The sequence below is a fragment of the Camellia sinensis genome, chromosome 9 (assembly GCF_055761805.1).
Source record: "Camellia sinensis isolate YWXY chromosome 9, ASM5576180v1, whole genome shotgun sequence".
NCBI lineage: Eukaryota > Viridiplantae > Streptophyta > Magnoliopsida > Ericales > Theaceae > Camellia > Camellia sinensis.
This window is the reverse complement of record NC_138969.1, coordinates 148,186,606-148,202,178: the sequence shown is the minus strand read 5'-3', so window position 1 is coordinate 148,202,178 and position 15,573 is coordinate 148,186,606.

Here is a 15,573-nt window from a genome sequence, read left to right as displayed (position 1 = left end):
TTATGTGTAGGAAGTGGGTTGGTTGTTACGTTTGGTTTTATGGATGGGGCGATGACTTTGTTGTCGATGAGATCTTGAATCTCATGACGGAGGCGGTAGCACATGTTTGTGGAATGGCCATGTTGTTGATGGAAAATACAATACTGGGTAGGATCATGTTTGGGTGGCAATAGGTCTGGAAGTGGACGAGGATCGAGAGGCTTGAGATGTCCCTTTCGCATCAATAACTTAAGGGCTTGAGTTGGGCTCATATGGAGGGGGGTAAAGACTCTGTGGTTTCAGGGTGGACCGGTATTTTGTGAAGGTTGGGAGGTTGTGGCAGTAGCAAATGGATCAGCCATTTTTGGCTATTGTGACAACATTGCTGACACCTGTAGACCGCGGAATAGTGCTACTGCTAGCATTGGTATTCTGAGAGAACGACCTCTTACGGGTTCGCTTGTTCTGTAGATAATTCTTTTTTTGAATGCACTCTCGATCTAGACCCCCAACTCATGCAAGGAAGCGAATGTAGACAACGGCGCCACTATCATTCTCTGCAACATGTCTAGCTCAAGGTTTTGGACCACTAGACGGCCTTGTTCTCTTTTAACAGGCCTATTGTCATTCGGGCTGCTTTGGGCCTCCACCAGGTGAAAATATCGATAAATGATTCTTTGGGATTTTGGGTAGTAGCCTCTAGCTCACTAATGGTTACTTCTATCTGAGTGTTATAAGAGTACTGATTGACAAATACCTCAGATAGATCCTCCCAATTTCGTTTTGTAGAATCCTCCAATTTAGCATACCAGATGGCCGCCACATTAGACAGGGTCCTTCCAAACAACACAAGTTGCTACGCCTTAGACAAACCCATGGGCTTCAATACGTCCAAAAACAACCAAACATGCACGATTGGATCTCCACTCCCATCAAATCTATCAATATGGGGCATCTTAAATTTCTTCGGTAGTCTAACCGAAGACTCAGTGTACCCATCTTTGATATCTGGAATAAAGTTGAAGCCCTGAGATTTCTTCAATGTTTTCTCCAATCTGGTGATTTTGACCAAGGCTGGATCAATCTCATTGATATCGAAGGTTGAACTGGAGGATGATAAGCTGGAACTAGAGGAAATATGTCTTGAGGATCTGAGACTGGTAGATTTTCTGCTAGTAGAGGTGGATCTGGGTTTCGCTGAGCAGTTGGGACCGAATGCACGGTTGATGCTAATGCCTCAAATGTACGCCGCAAATTGGCAATGACTTCATCTTACGCAGCCATCCTTTGGTTTACAGTATCCATAGTTCTTTGGATGGTAATCATCATGGCGGCAAATTCCTCTACGTTTGGCGTTGTGTTCTGTGCCATTGCTAATCCGAGTGAACTAGATGCTGGTGAATTGATTAACTGAGAACGGGTAAGTGTTTGTGGGGTGCTTTGCACTGAAGCTACTAATTGCCTATTCCTTCTCCGTTGAGTGACTATCACGGGCTGACCACCAACAAGGTCTTAAGCTTTACACAGCCTGCCGAAACGAATCCACACAACTTGGGGAATATCGGGTCTTTCTGAAGCTATGATGGTGAACTACCTAACAAAAAGAAAGAAAGAAAAACAAAATCAAAATCGGACAACACTTCAGCCCTAATTCACAACAGTCAAGACACATAGCTAAATTGTAATCCCCACTGAACTCTGTTTTCAAACCTTACTGATATAAACCATCCTGTACAATCTCACTCTAAAAGCACATATCAAGTAAAAGAACTAAAACATCCCTATGAGGGGGTAGGGTTACCCTGTCCTAGATTTTTGGCATGATCTAGGCCGCATTATTTCAAACAAAACGTTTCATGACATCCTACAAATGGGTGGCTGTAGACACCCCATTTTTTACCACCCTTAAGACCTGGGCGCCGCTGATTGCTTACTTGGTGATGAAAGTTGTGCAGGGCAAAGGTTCGATTTCTTTGGCAACAAGAGCGTCAAATCCCAACCTCACATCCCCTTTTGGACCAAAGCCTTTTGACCAAAATGATTTTAGACCTTAAAACCCTCTCTTTCAAAATATTTTTGAAAACAAGTTTCTACGATGTTCCGATGCTCGCATTTCTTTAAATGTTGCACTTTTCGGTAAACTGAGCAAGGACAAAGTGGAAATGGATGAAAGAGATGTAAAACCTTTGAAAAACATATTTAAAACATCTTGTTCAGAGGTTTAAAGTTGAAGAAAATAAGAGGAGAGGGAAGAAACCCAGTTGGGGAAGAAGTTGGGTATGAATCGTTAAGAGAGAGCCGAGCAGCCCTCGCTAAATCAGACCTATCCTTTTGTATACTTGGATTTCATCTCTGAGGCCACCACCATTGGAAATTGGACTTCTAGGGCTTTATTTTTCATTCAAGAATCTCCTAAATCCGAGTCCGGATGAGGGAGATATGGTTGGTTGAAGTTGGACATCAATCTGGTTAGGACCAAAACTAAGCAGTCTTCACTAAAAGAATGATATCTCTTAGCACACTTGGAATTTTGATCTTAGGCTGCCACCATTGGAAAGAAGACTTCCAGTGCTGCAATTTAGGCTTAAGAATGACCTGCAAAAGAGTCCCGATGAAGGAGATATGCCTAATTGAAGTTGGGGCCAGAAATTAGTGTTTTCTTTCCAGCCACTAATGAAGCTTGTCAGCCATGTGTCGGCCACTATGGCCTTTGTCAGCCATATGTCGTCCAAAAAGGGTTCTTGTCGTCCACAAAAAGTGGCAGTCGGCCATCAAAAGTGGCCGATCGGCCACTGGTGTCCAAAACTCAGATTTTTTGCAGATATTTCCCCTCCAGTTGTTTTCACATTGCTCCAGCTGTCCTAATTCAGATATTTCGACCTGAAGCTCATATATTGCTATATATAGAGGTCATATCTCTCATATTGTAAGATTGGAAAGTTTGGGAGCCTCTCTCTCTAAAATCTCTCTCTCTATCTACAATTCTCTCTCTAGACTTCTCTCTTTCTTGCCCTTTTGTACATACAAATAGAGATGCACTTCTCCTTTGCCTGGACATCCTTGATCAAACTTGACCACCATTGGGCTGAGATTCCTTGGGACCTTCTTTGAGCTTTAAAAGGTGATTTTAGCTTGATTTGGTGTCTCATTTGTGCTTAATGTGTGCTTGGCTTCAAGAGGTATAACTCTCCCCTTTTGTACTTGTTTTGCATACTTGCTTCACCATCCTTTTTCCATTGTTTTTGGACTATTTTGGGGCTGGTTTTGAACTGTCAAAACCTCTGTTTTTATGGTTTAAAAATGGTGGTTTAAGGCCTTTTTGAGTTAGGGGCTGGTCCACCCTTCTTATCACTTTGCTTGTTAAGCTTTTGTGTCATTTCTCATCACCCTTAAATCAACTTTTTTGGGCCTTTTTACCACTGCAATTTAGAGGTTTTTCAGTGACAAAAACCTCATTTTGAAGTCCAAAATTGAAGGGGTTAGCCTCCCCTTCTTCTGTCTCACTTGCATGCCTAGTTAATTTCATATGGTAGCATATTTTTGTAGCCTAACTTAGCTTATTTTCAGCATATTTTTGCCACTGATTTGGACTGTTTTTGGTCTGTTTTGGGCTGCTTTGGTCAAATGAGTCTTGTTTTGCATAGTTGTTGTGCAAATGGCTTCACTAGTTTGGTGTTTTAGGCCTTTAAACATGAATTGCATGAGTTGCTTACATGTTTTAGTGTCATTTTGCACTCCATTTCAGCACTGAAATCTCTACAATCTCCCTCTATTCTTCACTCTTTCATTTATTTTGAAAGTGACTTTGAACCCTTTGTTGGCTTGAGTGTGAAATTGAGACTCTTGTGCTTAATGGTTTTAATCCTCTTTTGAGGGTTTTTACTAGCCAACGGCATGAGGACTCTTTGATGCTCAAGGCACTTGCAATTTTAGCCTACTGTCAATTAGAGGATACTCACTTTTGGACTAATCAATTAAAGAATAGATTGGTAATCTAAAATGAATAAATAAAATTGGACAAGTAAAAAAGGCGAGATAAAGCATCTTTTGTGTTGCATTGCATGTATTCGGATCGGACATTAATTCGAACACGAGGAAAATGGGACGCTTCATACTCAAAGTGATGAAAATGTGCCACTTTCCTTGGTCACCATCACCCTTGGTAATGTATGATAGGGTTGTGGTTTTGTTCGAGTCTTGTTTTGCACTCATTGAAATTGTACAAGCTTGGTTCTTTGGCCATCATGCATTGAAAATGCTTGGTTGACGGCTCGAAGGCCAAGAGCTACCTTCCTTTGAGTTTGAGCAATGATAAGGAAGGTTGCAGTACGTACATTCCTTGAAAATACATTGCTTTGCCTCTATTTGCTCTCTGTTGCAGCAAAAAAAGAAGTCCAGGGATGTGGTGGCCAACCAGCCAGTTTTAGTGGCCGATGACCACTTGAAGTGGCCAACCGGCCAGTTGTAGTAGCCAACAGCGACTTTTTGTAGCCGACCGGCCACCAATTAATTTCTGCATAAATGTGCTCCTGAGTTGGAGCAAAAGCATTCTAGGAGTTGGCACAATTTTCAGTGATCAAAACAAGTGCAAACAGAGGCATCCGATGGCCAGGCAATGGCATTTTCGGGTGGATCAACCGAGCATGCATGCGTCCCTCGCCCTCGAGGCCATTTAATCACTTTTATTAACTTAGAATAAGTTAGCTATTTCATTCATACAAGTGTTTTAATAATTAGCTTAGAATAGTTAATTAGTTTTGGTTTGTGATAATTAGTCTAATTAGTTTAATTAGTTAGCATTAATTAGCGTAGCTAGTTAGCTTATTTATTCGAACCCTCCTTCGAGAGGGCACAATGTTGTAATAAGTGTGCGTGCATATGTGCATGTCTTCCAACCCCACTTCTTTATCCCTTTTATTTATCCGCTTTCGATGGTTAAATTAGGGACATTTTCGATTAGCACACCTTATGCTTGCATGTTTGCATCATTCATTTGTATTGCATGCATCGAGGCTCGGCGCATCATTCAAACTGGATTGTCAATTCAATATTTATTTGAATACGTGTTTCAAAGCATGTTATCAAATTGTATTATATGTCATATTAGTAGCCGAGCCTATTAATTTCATGTTGCATGTGTTACATTAGGCATCTTGTGTAGCTAGGATCATGTATTGTTTCTAACTAGCTTTTGTTTTGGCTTGGAGTGCTCGGTAAGCTTTCACGCTTTAGCATGCTTGCACGAGTGTGATTTCCATATTGCCATGTTTCGCATGCTTTCCATGAGGCTATGTGCTTACTTGATAAACTGCATGAATGCCTGTGGATGAAGGCTTGATTGTTTGAATTGGAACTATTCAATAAATGTGAGTTTTAAACCCACTTTGAGAAGTGGCAAATCATGTTTTAAACCCATCATGTTCGATGGCAAATCCACATGTTAGCCCACTTGAGAGTGGCAAATTCAAACCATTTTCGAAAGCAACCATGGGTTGAATTCGTTCCAAGTCTTGCTACTTAGTCTATCCTTGCTTGTGTGTGTCACCTAGGAAAGTTAGCTAATAACTAGAATAAGAACACATGAGGTTTATAAAACAACATATCATTATTAGTAGAGGCCGATCTTTGATCGGGCGAGCGGGGGTGCTCATTTCAGGACCTTCCCCTCTCGTACCTAAGTTCCCAAGCTGAGGCAACCTTGATGATGACGGACACGTGGCCTTTGGCACGAGTCAGGGTTTCCCAAATTTCTCAAAAACAAAATATTTAGGTGGCGACTCAGTAAACTGGCAAAGCAGTCCAGCTTTGGTATTATTTGATTCAAAATCGATTTTCCAAAATGATTTGCCGGATTGGACTCTTTGGTGTTTATCAGTTTCACATTACACTTATGAAACTAGATTCAGAACCGTAACAGGTGGAGTCCAAACTGTAGGACCAATTTGAGCTCTTCGAAAGGGGGTGCGAAAAAGTCCAGCTACAATGACATCCTGTCCTAATTTGGAATAGTCACTATAGTTTTACTATATGTAACTAGGTCGAATAGTCAAAAGGGTACCTTGGCAAGATTAACTAATATACCTCTCACACCTAACACCGAGAAATGAAAGGAGGATCAAACGGTATAGCAGTAATCCAGATCTAAGGGTTGTGTTCCCAACATGGCAGAGCCCATGACCGGTCAGCCTTTTGGCAAGCCTTTTAGGTGAAACTCCGGCAAACCATCCAGGAATAGCAGTCGGCAAACACAGTGACTTTAAGCGCACCAATGCAAATGCAAATGCAAAGAGACATATAAGTGTAAATAAAAAGCGACATCATGAGTTTCAAGTCAAGTTCTCTAAGTCCTCAACAGAGTCGCTAGAAATTGTAGCTCGATTTTCCGCGCTCCTTTCGAAAGGCGAATAGCCCTATAGTTCAAACTCCACTTGTGGTTCTGAATCTGATTTCACAAAGTGCAATGTGAAATAGTGAAAACTCAAAAGAGTCCAAATCCGGCAATTCTTTTTCGAAAATCGATGTTTGAATCACATGCCAAAAATGAACTGATTTGCCAAATTACAAAGTCGCCACCTAAATATTTTTGAGAAATTTAGGAAACCCGAGACTCGTGCCAAAGGCCATTAGTCCGTCATCACCAAAGTCTCTCGGCTCGGGAACTTAGGTACGAGAGGGGAAGGTCATGAATTGAGTACCCCACTCGCCTAATCAAAGATCGGCCTCTACTAATCATGATGTGTTTCATATTTACATTATATGCTTTTGTTCTGATTATTAGCCTAACATTACTATGTGACGCACACACAAATATAGACTAATTTACAAGAATTTGAACATTTGATCTCATGTTTTGTTTTGAAATTGTTTTGTGAATTTGCCACTTGAAAAAATGGGCCTAAAATGGACCATTAATCAAACTACCCCAATTCAAGCACTTTGCCTCATCGCAAGCATGGTAGATATGGCAACACAAACACTTGATGGAAGATGCTAAGACGTAAAAGCTCACCTAGTACTCCGAGCCAAAAATGTTCCTAATCATGCAATTATGGCTAATGCAACACACACATTATGTATTTTATAGGCTCAGCTATGAACATGGCATATGATTTCATTCAAGGCAAGCGATAAGGCATGTATTCAGGCAATGAATTTAAACATTTGGTTAGTATGGTGAGCCGAACCTAAAAGCATGCAAGACAAATGGATGCAAAATATGAAGTACGCTAAAGAAACGTGATGCTCTATACTAACTATTGTAAGCGAATAAATAAAAGGGAGAAAGACGTGGGGTTGGAAGACATACACATTATTACAACATTTGATCCCCCATGTAGGAGGGTGCGAATCAATGTCCGAAAGTTCAAATTAACTAACTATTACAAAACTGGGCGAATGAATAATAATTAACTTATCTAAGCTAATTAACTACTATCGATCAATCAGATGTTTCAAAACTAGAGAAATTCCTTCGTCATCGTTTTTATCAAAATTTTGAAAGTCATGATCAATGCAATATACAAGTGGCATAGAGAAGTACTTAGAAATAGCAGTGGTATCATTCTCATTCAAAGCTTCTAGCTCATCCAATTCCTCAGTTACAACCGACTCAAAAGAAAAGGAAAAAGACGATCTGGACAAAACTACGACATCCGGGTTATCAACCCCAAGAATACCGGACTCTGACTCAGAAGAATTGGAATCTGATTCCGACTCCACAAACTCTGTGGAATCAGATTCTGACTCACTACCTGATTCAGAACTGCTAGACAAAAAGCCCTCCTCTAGCTACCAAGTGAGAGAGGGTGCATTAGATGCATCCAGAATACCACCGAAAGGGTCCACACCTGATCGATCTCCGATGATGGAAACGGTGAAGTCATCTCCCAAGCTCTCCAGTTTAATCTGAGGATCCGAAAGGAGACAAGCCAGTGCTGCTCCTATCTCAAGTTCACTACTGTTGGACTCACCCTCTGTACTTTGTTTAGCTTCAGCAAATAATTCAGTCTGTTCCTCTCAGGCTTCATTCTCTTGTATCTGTAGGTCGAAGAAAATCTCAAAGTCGAGCAGACACCACTTCTCAGAGTTCATCCATGGCTCAGGAGAGCCGCAAAATGGGAAGTCTTCCCCCTCCCGAACAAAGTGGCCGTTCAGAGTTCCCTGAATTGGTCTATGCACAAGCTCATAGGGCTTCCCAATTTGCTTTGCTTTGGCTCTTCCTGCTATTTCCTTCCCTTTTCTCACCCAGTCTTCCTTGGTGGCATATAGCCCAAGCCAAAGGTATGAGGGTTATATGACACTTCGGCTAGTGTAGTAACACCCTTCTGACCGCTCTTTCCTAATCCCATCCCGGGTACATGCTATAGTTTGTTCATGAGGTAGACTGATTAAGCACTGATGTACAACCCCTCATCAATAGCTAAGATGTTTTGCACTACCCGGGCCTCGGCCAAGGTAAAACCAGACAAGAAAACATCCTCATCGCCATGTATAATCTCCAGTACTGGCGTAGTGACCTCCGGCGGAGGATGGATAGATGAATTTCCAAACACAATGGTTACCCCCCTTTCCAAGAGGGTACTTCAACATCTGATGAAGAGTAGAAGAGACAGCTTTTATTTGGTGCAACCATGGCTATCCAAGGAGTAAGTTAAAAGTGGCTGGAACATCCAGGACGTGAAACTTAATATCCTGTTGGGCTAGGCCAACTTCTGTTCTAATCTGAACTGCTCCCATCACCTCTCGACTTGTGTTGTCGTAAGCCCGGATCACCTGCGTCGTTGGTACAAAATCTGCTGGCTTCAAGCCAATAGCATAGGCATGGCGATGGACAAACATTGATTGCAGACCCAGTATCAACCAATATAACCGGCACCCACTTCTCTCTGCATTCAATTGAGATGTATAGTGGTTTGTCATACGCAGAGCCCTCGGGCGACAATTCCTTATCTGTGAAGGTCAAAGTTGGCAAAGCGCCTCCCAGGAAGACAAGTCCCACTAGTTGTTCTAGAGTAGTATCGATAGACAGCTTGGCCTTATCCATTGCTGAAAGGATAGCTTGCCGGTGCATACACGAAGCCATGAGCAACCCCCAGATGGATATGTCCGCTTAAATCTTTTTTAGCTGCTTCAATACAGCTTCTTCTTCCAACTGCTTATCCTTCTGTATTTCGGCCTCCTTATCCTTTCCGAATGCTTCAAGTTGGTCTAAGTGTGGGGGTTTGAAGTACCACCCGCTTCTAGTCATATGATCCATTTCCTCAGAATACCAGGTGTCGTTCGGCAGGCTTTGGCCCCAATCCTCATCCCTGTGGGCGAGATGCAAATCATTATCTTCCCACCATACTCCTTCGGTAACCAACAGGCAATTGTCCGGTTCTGACGTAATTACTCTCACATTAGAATCATGCCCCACAGGGTGCTTGGCCTTTCTAGCTTCTTGACTATTCTTATCCATTTCCCATTCAAACCGCTTCAGTACGGCTTCTTGTTCAGTGTCCACAGTACTTATGACGCCCATTTCTTGAGCAGAATTCTTAGTACCGACGCTCTCCGACAACTTTCCCTTGTTCACAATCGTTCTGACCCTTGTAGCAGTTCCTGCTTCCAGCTGCTCTAGCTTTGGTTGAAATCCCTTATCCACATTAGGCTCGTCACTGAGCCACCCCGAATTATTTATTGACCCGTTCAGATCAAACCAGTTAATTTGCACATCCCCCGAATCTTGCTCATCGAAAAACTGCAGATTGTTGATGTCCTCTTCGAGGTCGGCTAAGTCATCTAATCCCTGGCTTGGTCCATCCTCCTGGGCCACACTCACTTCCATCCCTGTTGGCAACTCCACCTCTGGTTTGGCCTGATTGGTTGGCACAATATAACGGCATGGGTTGTATTCCTCCTCAGATAAATCCACAGAGCCCCCAAGCACCATACTAGCATCTCCATTCTCCACCAAGGACACCCTGTCTTCATCTACCACGGTCACCACCATAGGTTTGGGTTGAGATGTGGACGCGTTCATCATGCACAAATCTGTGCTTTCTGGGATGAACAGTTCTGACTTAGGTAGGTAGGAGGGGGTGATGTATATACTTAGATTATAAGGGACGGCCAGTGTATGGATAAGGTTTACTTGCCGGGACAGAGGGGCATGGTTATGTGGTGGGAGAGGATTTGTAGTGACAATGGCTTTTTTAGGGGGCGCTATCACTTTGTTGTCAATGAGATCTTAAATCTCATGACGCAATCTAAAGCATTGGTCGGTATCATGACCATGTTGTTGGTGAAAGGCGCAGTACTTAGCCAGGTTGTGTTTAGGAGGGAGAGGATCGGGCAATGGGCATTGTTCTAACGGTTTCAAATGCCCTTTTCTGATTAGGACCCTCAAGGCCATAGATAGAGACATGTAGAGTGGGGTGAAAACCCTTGGGCCTCGAGCCTAATAGCTGGAAGTTTGAGAGGTTGTATTGGCTGTGTTGGCAAAGAGGTTGGCGGTTTTGGGTGCGGTGGTGACCATGCCCACATCTAAAGCCTTGTAGTTGCACTACTACCAGTAATCGCATTGGAACTGCACGTAAAAGCCCTCTTGGGCTGCTCCTTCTTGTGGTTTATTAGGCTCTGTTTCATTACGTCCTCTATTTGCACCCCTATTTCATGGAGCTCGGCAAATGTAGACAGAGGTAAGACTATCATCTTTTGTAACAGTCTTGGTTGCAGGTTACGAACCACCATTCTGATCTGGTCCTTTTCAGCCGGTCGGATGGTCATCATGGAGGCCTTGGCCCTCCACCGAGTCACAAAATCAGAAAAACCCTCATTCCTCTCCTAGCGAGTTGCTTCGAGATCACGAGTTGTGACCTTAATTTGAGTATTGTAGAAGTAATGCGCTATGAAGGCCTCAGACATTTCCTCTCAATTTCTCTTCGTAGAGTCTTCAAGCTTAGTGTACCAGATGGCCGCTATACCCGACAGGGTCCGGCCGAAGAGGGATAACTTTTGTAGTCTAGATAAGCCCATTGGTCGTAGAATGTCTGAGAATAGCCGTAAGTGGACCATGGGATCACCCGAGCCATCAAAGTGGTCTATATGCGGCATTTTAAACCTATCTGGCAATGTCACTGCCAAATCCGTATAGCTGTCCTCAATATCCGGGGTCAAATTCACACCTTGAGCTCATTTGAAGAGCTTCTCAAGCTTGCTTACTTTCAGCGCAGTAAGGTCGACCTCAAACTCAAACGGCGCCTCTGCTAAGTAAACCGGTGCTTTGGAAGTTTAGGGTGGGATGAGGTCTGCCTAAATGCCCACATTCTCCTGGACATTGATCGTAACTCCGGGTGTCGGGATTTCCACTGAGGGTGCATAGGATGCTGATGCTACTGCAAGTTGTGGCTGCTGTTGTTGAAACCTCTCTATTACCTCCGCTTGGCAGGCTACAACCTCAGCTTGGTGAGCTGTGGTCTCAGCTTGTCAGACAGCATCTAGCTGCATGTTCTCAATAGTCTGTTAGAGTTGGTAGAGCATTTCTTCCATGTTGACTAAGGGATACTGATCTATCGGAACTGGTGTGTACTCTCTTTCTGAAGTAGAAGCAGATAACCGGGCCTGACTGAGCATAGGTGAAGTAGACAGTGACTGCTGACTTGGTGACTGATGAACCGATGAGTTATGCCTGAATCTCCTCCATCTTGTAACCGGGGGTAGTGAAGCAAACACTGGCTATCCTCTTACAAGATCTCCAGATTGGTAAAGTCGCCTTACTGTGGTTCAAAGTGCTTGGAGGGTAACAGCCTCGTCTGAAGCAATTGTGTAAGACTACCTTGCAAAAAAGAAAATAAAGCAAAAGAAACAAAAATCAAAAACCACACAACACCTCGGCTCAGACAGAAACAACACGCAGTTGCAATCATAAGCTAGAGAACTGTACTCAAACATTGATTTCTACCTCAAAACTGATACCCTCAAACTGATACCCAGACTTGCAACTGATACATACACTCCTGCATCGTTTCACGCTCTAAAAAGCACGTATCAAGCAAGTGAGAACCAAAACACCCCTATAATAGGTTAGGGTTACCCTATCCTAATTTCATTAGGAACTAGGGATTCACTAGGCAAACAAATGGTTTCATACAATTCCTGCATTCGGGTGAGCAACTTGTCCTAGTTTGGAACAGTCTCTATGGCTTCCGATATGCAACTAGGTCGATTAGTCAAAAAGGGTACCTCGACAAGACCACCTAATATACCTCTCGCTCCTAACACCGAGAAGTGAAAGGAGGATCAAACGGTACAGCGGTAGTCTAGATCCAAGGTTTGTGTTCCCATCGTGGCAAAGCCCGCAACCGGTTAGCCTTTTGGCAAGCTCCAAGCGAGCCTCCGGCAAACTGTTCAGGAATAGCAGATGGCAAACACTGTGACTTAAGCGCACCGATGCAAATGCAAATGCAAATGCAAAGAAATACATAAGCGTAGATAAAATAACATATCATGAGTTCGAGTCAAGTTCTTTAAATCTCCAGCAGAGTCACCAGAAACTGTGGACTCGCCTTTTTCCGTGCCCTGCCTTTCGGAAAGGGTTTGAAAAGAAAGGCCTCACAGTTCAAACTCCCGCGGTTCTAAATCTAGTCTCACAAGTGCAATGTAAAACTGATAAAAACCAAAGAGTCCAAATCCGGCAAACCTTTTTGGAAAATTGATTTTAAATCAAATATTTTATTTTTGAAAAAATTTAGGAAACCCTTACTAGTGCCAAAGGCCACGTGTCCGTCATCACCAAAGTTGCCTTGGCTCAGGAACTTGGGTACAAGGAGGGAAGGTCATGAATTGAGCACCCCCGCTCGCCCGATCAAAGATCGGCCTCTACTAACCATGATATGATTTTTTATAAACCTTACGTGTTCTTGTTCTGGTTTATTAAACTAACTTTACTATGTGATGCACACAAACAAGTATAGACTAAATCGCAAGAATTGGAACATTTCAAGTCATGTTTGTTTTGCGAAAATGGTTTGAATTTGCCACCCTCAAGTGGATTTAAAGATGCAGATTTACTACCAAACATAATGGCTTAAAACATGATTTTGCCACTTGACAAAGTGGGCTTAAAATGTACATTCGTCGAATCATTCCAATTCAAACAACAAACATTCATCCACAGGTAATCATGCAATTTAGCAAGTAAGCAGATAGCCTCATGGAAAGCATGCAAAGCACGGCAATATGGCAATCACACTCATGCAAGTATGCTAAAGCATAAAACTCACCGAGTACTCCAAGCCAAAACAAAAACTGGTTAGAAAAATGCATGATCCTAACTATACAAAATGCCTAATGCAACACATGCAATATGAAATTAATAGGCTCGGCTACTAATATGGCATCTGGATTGATTTAAACAACATGCGATAAAACATGTATTCAAAGAAGATATTGAAATTGCAATGCAGTTTGAATGATGCGCCGAGTCTCGGTACGAGCAGAAGGTATGCTAATTGAAAATGTCTCTAATCTAACCATCGAAAGCAATTAAATAAAAGGGAGAAAGACGTGCGGTTAGAAGACATACACACACGCACGCACACTTATTACAACATTACGGCCTCGCGAAGGAGAGTCTAAATGAATAAGCTAACTATTACAACAATTGAAACTAATTAACTATTCTAGTTAACTAATTATTACAAACCGAGTTAAGCTAATTAATTACAAGACGAATTAATTAACTAAATAGTTACAACACTTGTATGAATGAATTAGCTACAACTAACTAATTAAGCAAAGCAAGTAAATGGCCTCGAGGGGCAAGGGATGCATGCATACTCGGCTTCTCCACCTGAAAATGCCACTACCTTGCCATTACAGCCTCTGTTTACACATTTTTTATCACAAAAAATTGCAACAACTTCCAGAACACTTCTACTCCACCTCAGGAACACACTGAGCAACTTTCTTCATTGATGGCTGGTTGGCTACCAATGGTGGCCGTCGGCCACTGCTGGTGCCCGGTCGACTACCCCTTCCCTGAATTTCCTTTTTTGCTATAACAGAGAGCAAATAGAGTCAAAGCAGTGTATTCTCAAGGAATATATGTACTGCTACCCTCCTTATCATCACACAAGCTCAAGGGAGTGTAGCTCTTGCCCTCAAACCATCAACCAAGCATTTTCCATGCATGATGGCTAAGGAACCAAGCTTGTACAAGCTTAATGAAAGGACAAACAAGACTAAAACAACCACCACCCTATCATGCATGATCAAAGGTGACGGTGACCAAGGAAAGTGGCATATTTCATCATTTCGAGTATGAAATGTCTCATTTTCCTCGTGTTCGAATTAACGTTTGATCCGAACATATGCAATGCAACACAAAAGATGTTTATCTGGCCTCTTTTACTTGTTCATTTTTGTTTACTCATTTTAGATTACAAATCCATTCTTTAATTGATTAGTCCAAAAGTGAGTGTCCTTTAATGGAAAGAAGTGTCAGCCAAGGGATGATTTAAGGCAAGAGAGAGTTCATGCCATTGATAATGAACCCTCAAAGAGGATTAAACCATTAAGCAATGAACTTAATCTCAAGCTTAAAGGATCCCAAACTTGAAACCACTCTTAAAAAAAAAAAAAAAAAAAAAAAAAAAAAAAAGAGAAAGAGTGAGACAAAAGAGTATGTGACAGAGCTTATGATGCTAAAATCACATGCGAAATAGCACTACAACATGCAAGCAACTCAAGCAATTCATGTTTAAAGGCCTAAAACACCAAACTAGTGAAGCCCTTTACACTACAACTATGTAAAAGACTACTCATACAACATAAACAACCCAAAACAGAGCCAAAGCAACCCAAATCAGAGGCAAAAACATGCTGGAAATAAGCTAAGTTAAGCTACAAAAACATGCTAACATATGAAGCTAACTAGGAATGCAAACAAGACACAAGGAAGGGAGGCTATCCTCTCCAATTTTTTACTTCAAAAGTAGGTTTTGTCACTAAAAATCCTCTGGATTTCAGTGGTTTAAAGGCCCTAAAAGTTTGATTTGAAGGTGATGAAAGATGGCACAAAATGCTAAATAATTAAGCAACAAGAAGGTTGGACTACCCCTTAACACAAAATAGCCTCAAACCACCATTTTTAAACCATAAAAATAGAGTTTTTTGGAGTCCAAAACCAGCTCAAAAACTATGTAAAAAGATGGCAAAACAGGTATTTAAAACAAGCTTAAAATACAAGTGTTAACCTCTTGAAGACAAGATGCAATTTAGAGCAACAAAACAAGCTAAATCAAGCCAAAATCCTCTTCTAGAGCTCAAAGAGGGCCTCAAGAGACCTCAGCTCCAAGGTGGTCAAGTTTGATCAAGAGTTCATATGCAAAAGTGTAGAGAAACAAGACTTTAACGCACAAAATAAGGAGAGAGAGAGAGAGAGAGATTTGGTCTAAAATGTCTAACCCTCCAAAATGGGGGAGGACACTCCCTATATATAAAAAATCAAGGTTTGAGCTTGTATACATCCTACCATACACGTGTATGAAGATGCAGCTCAGTGAGCAACAGCTGGCATAACTGGAAAACAAATATCTAAAAATGGAGACCAAT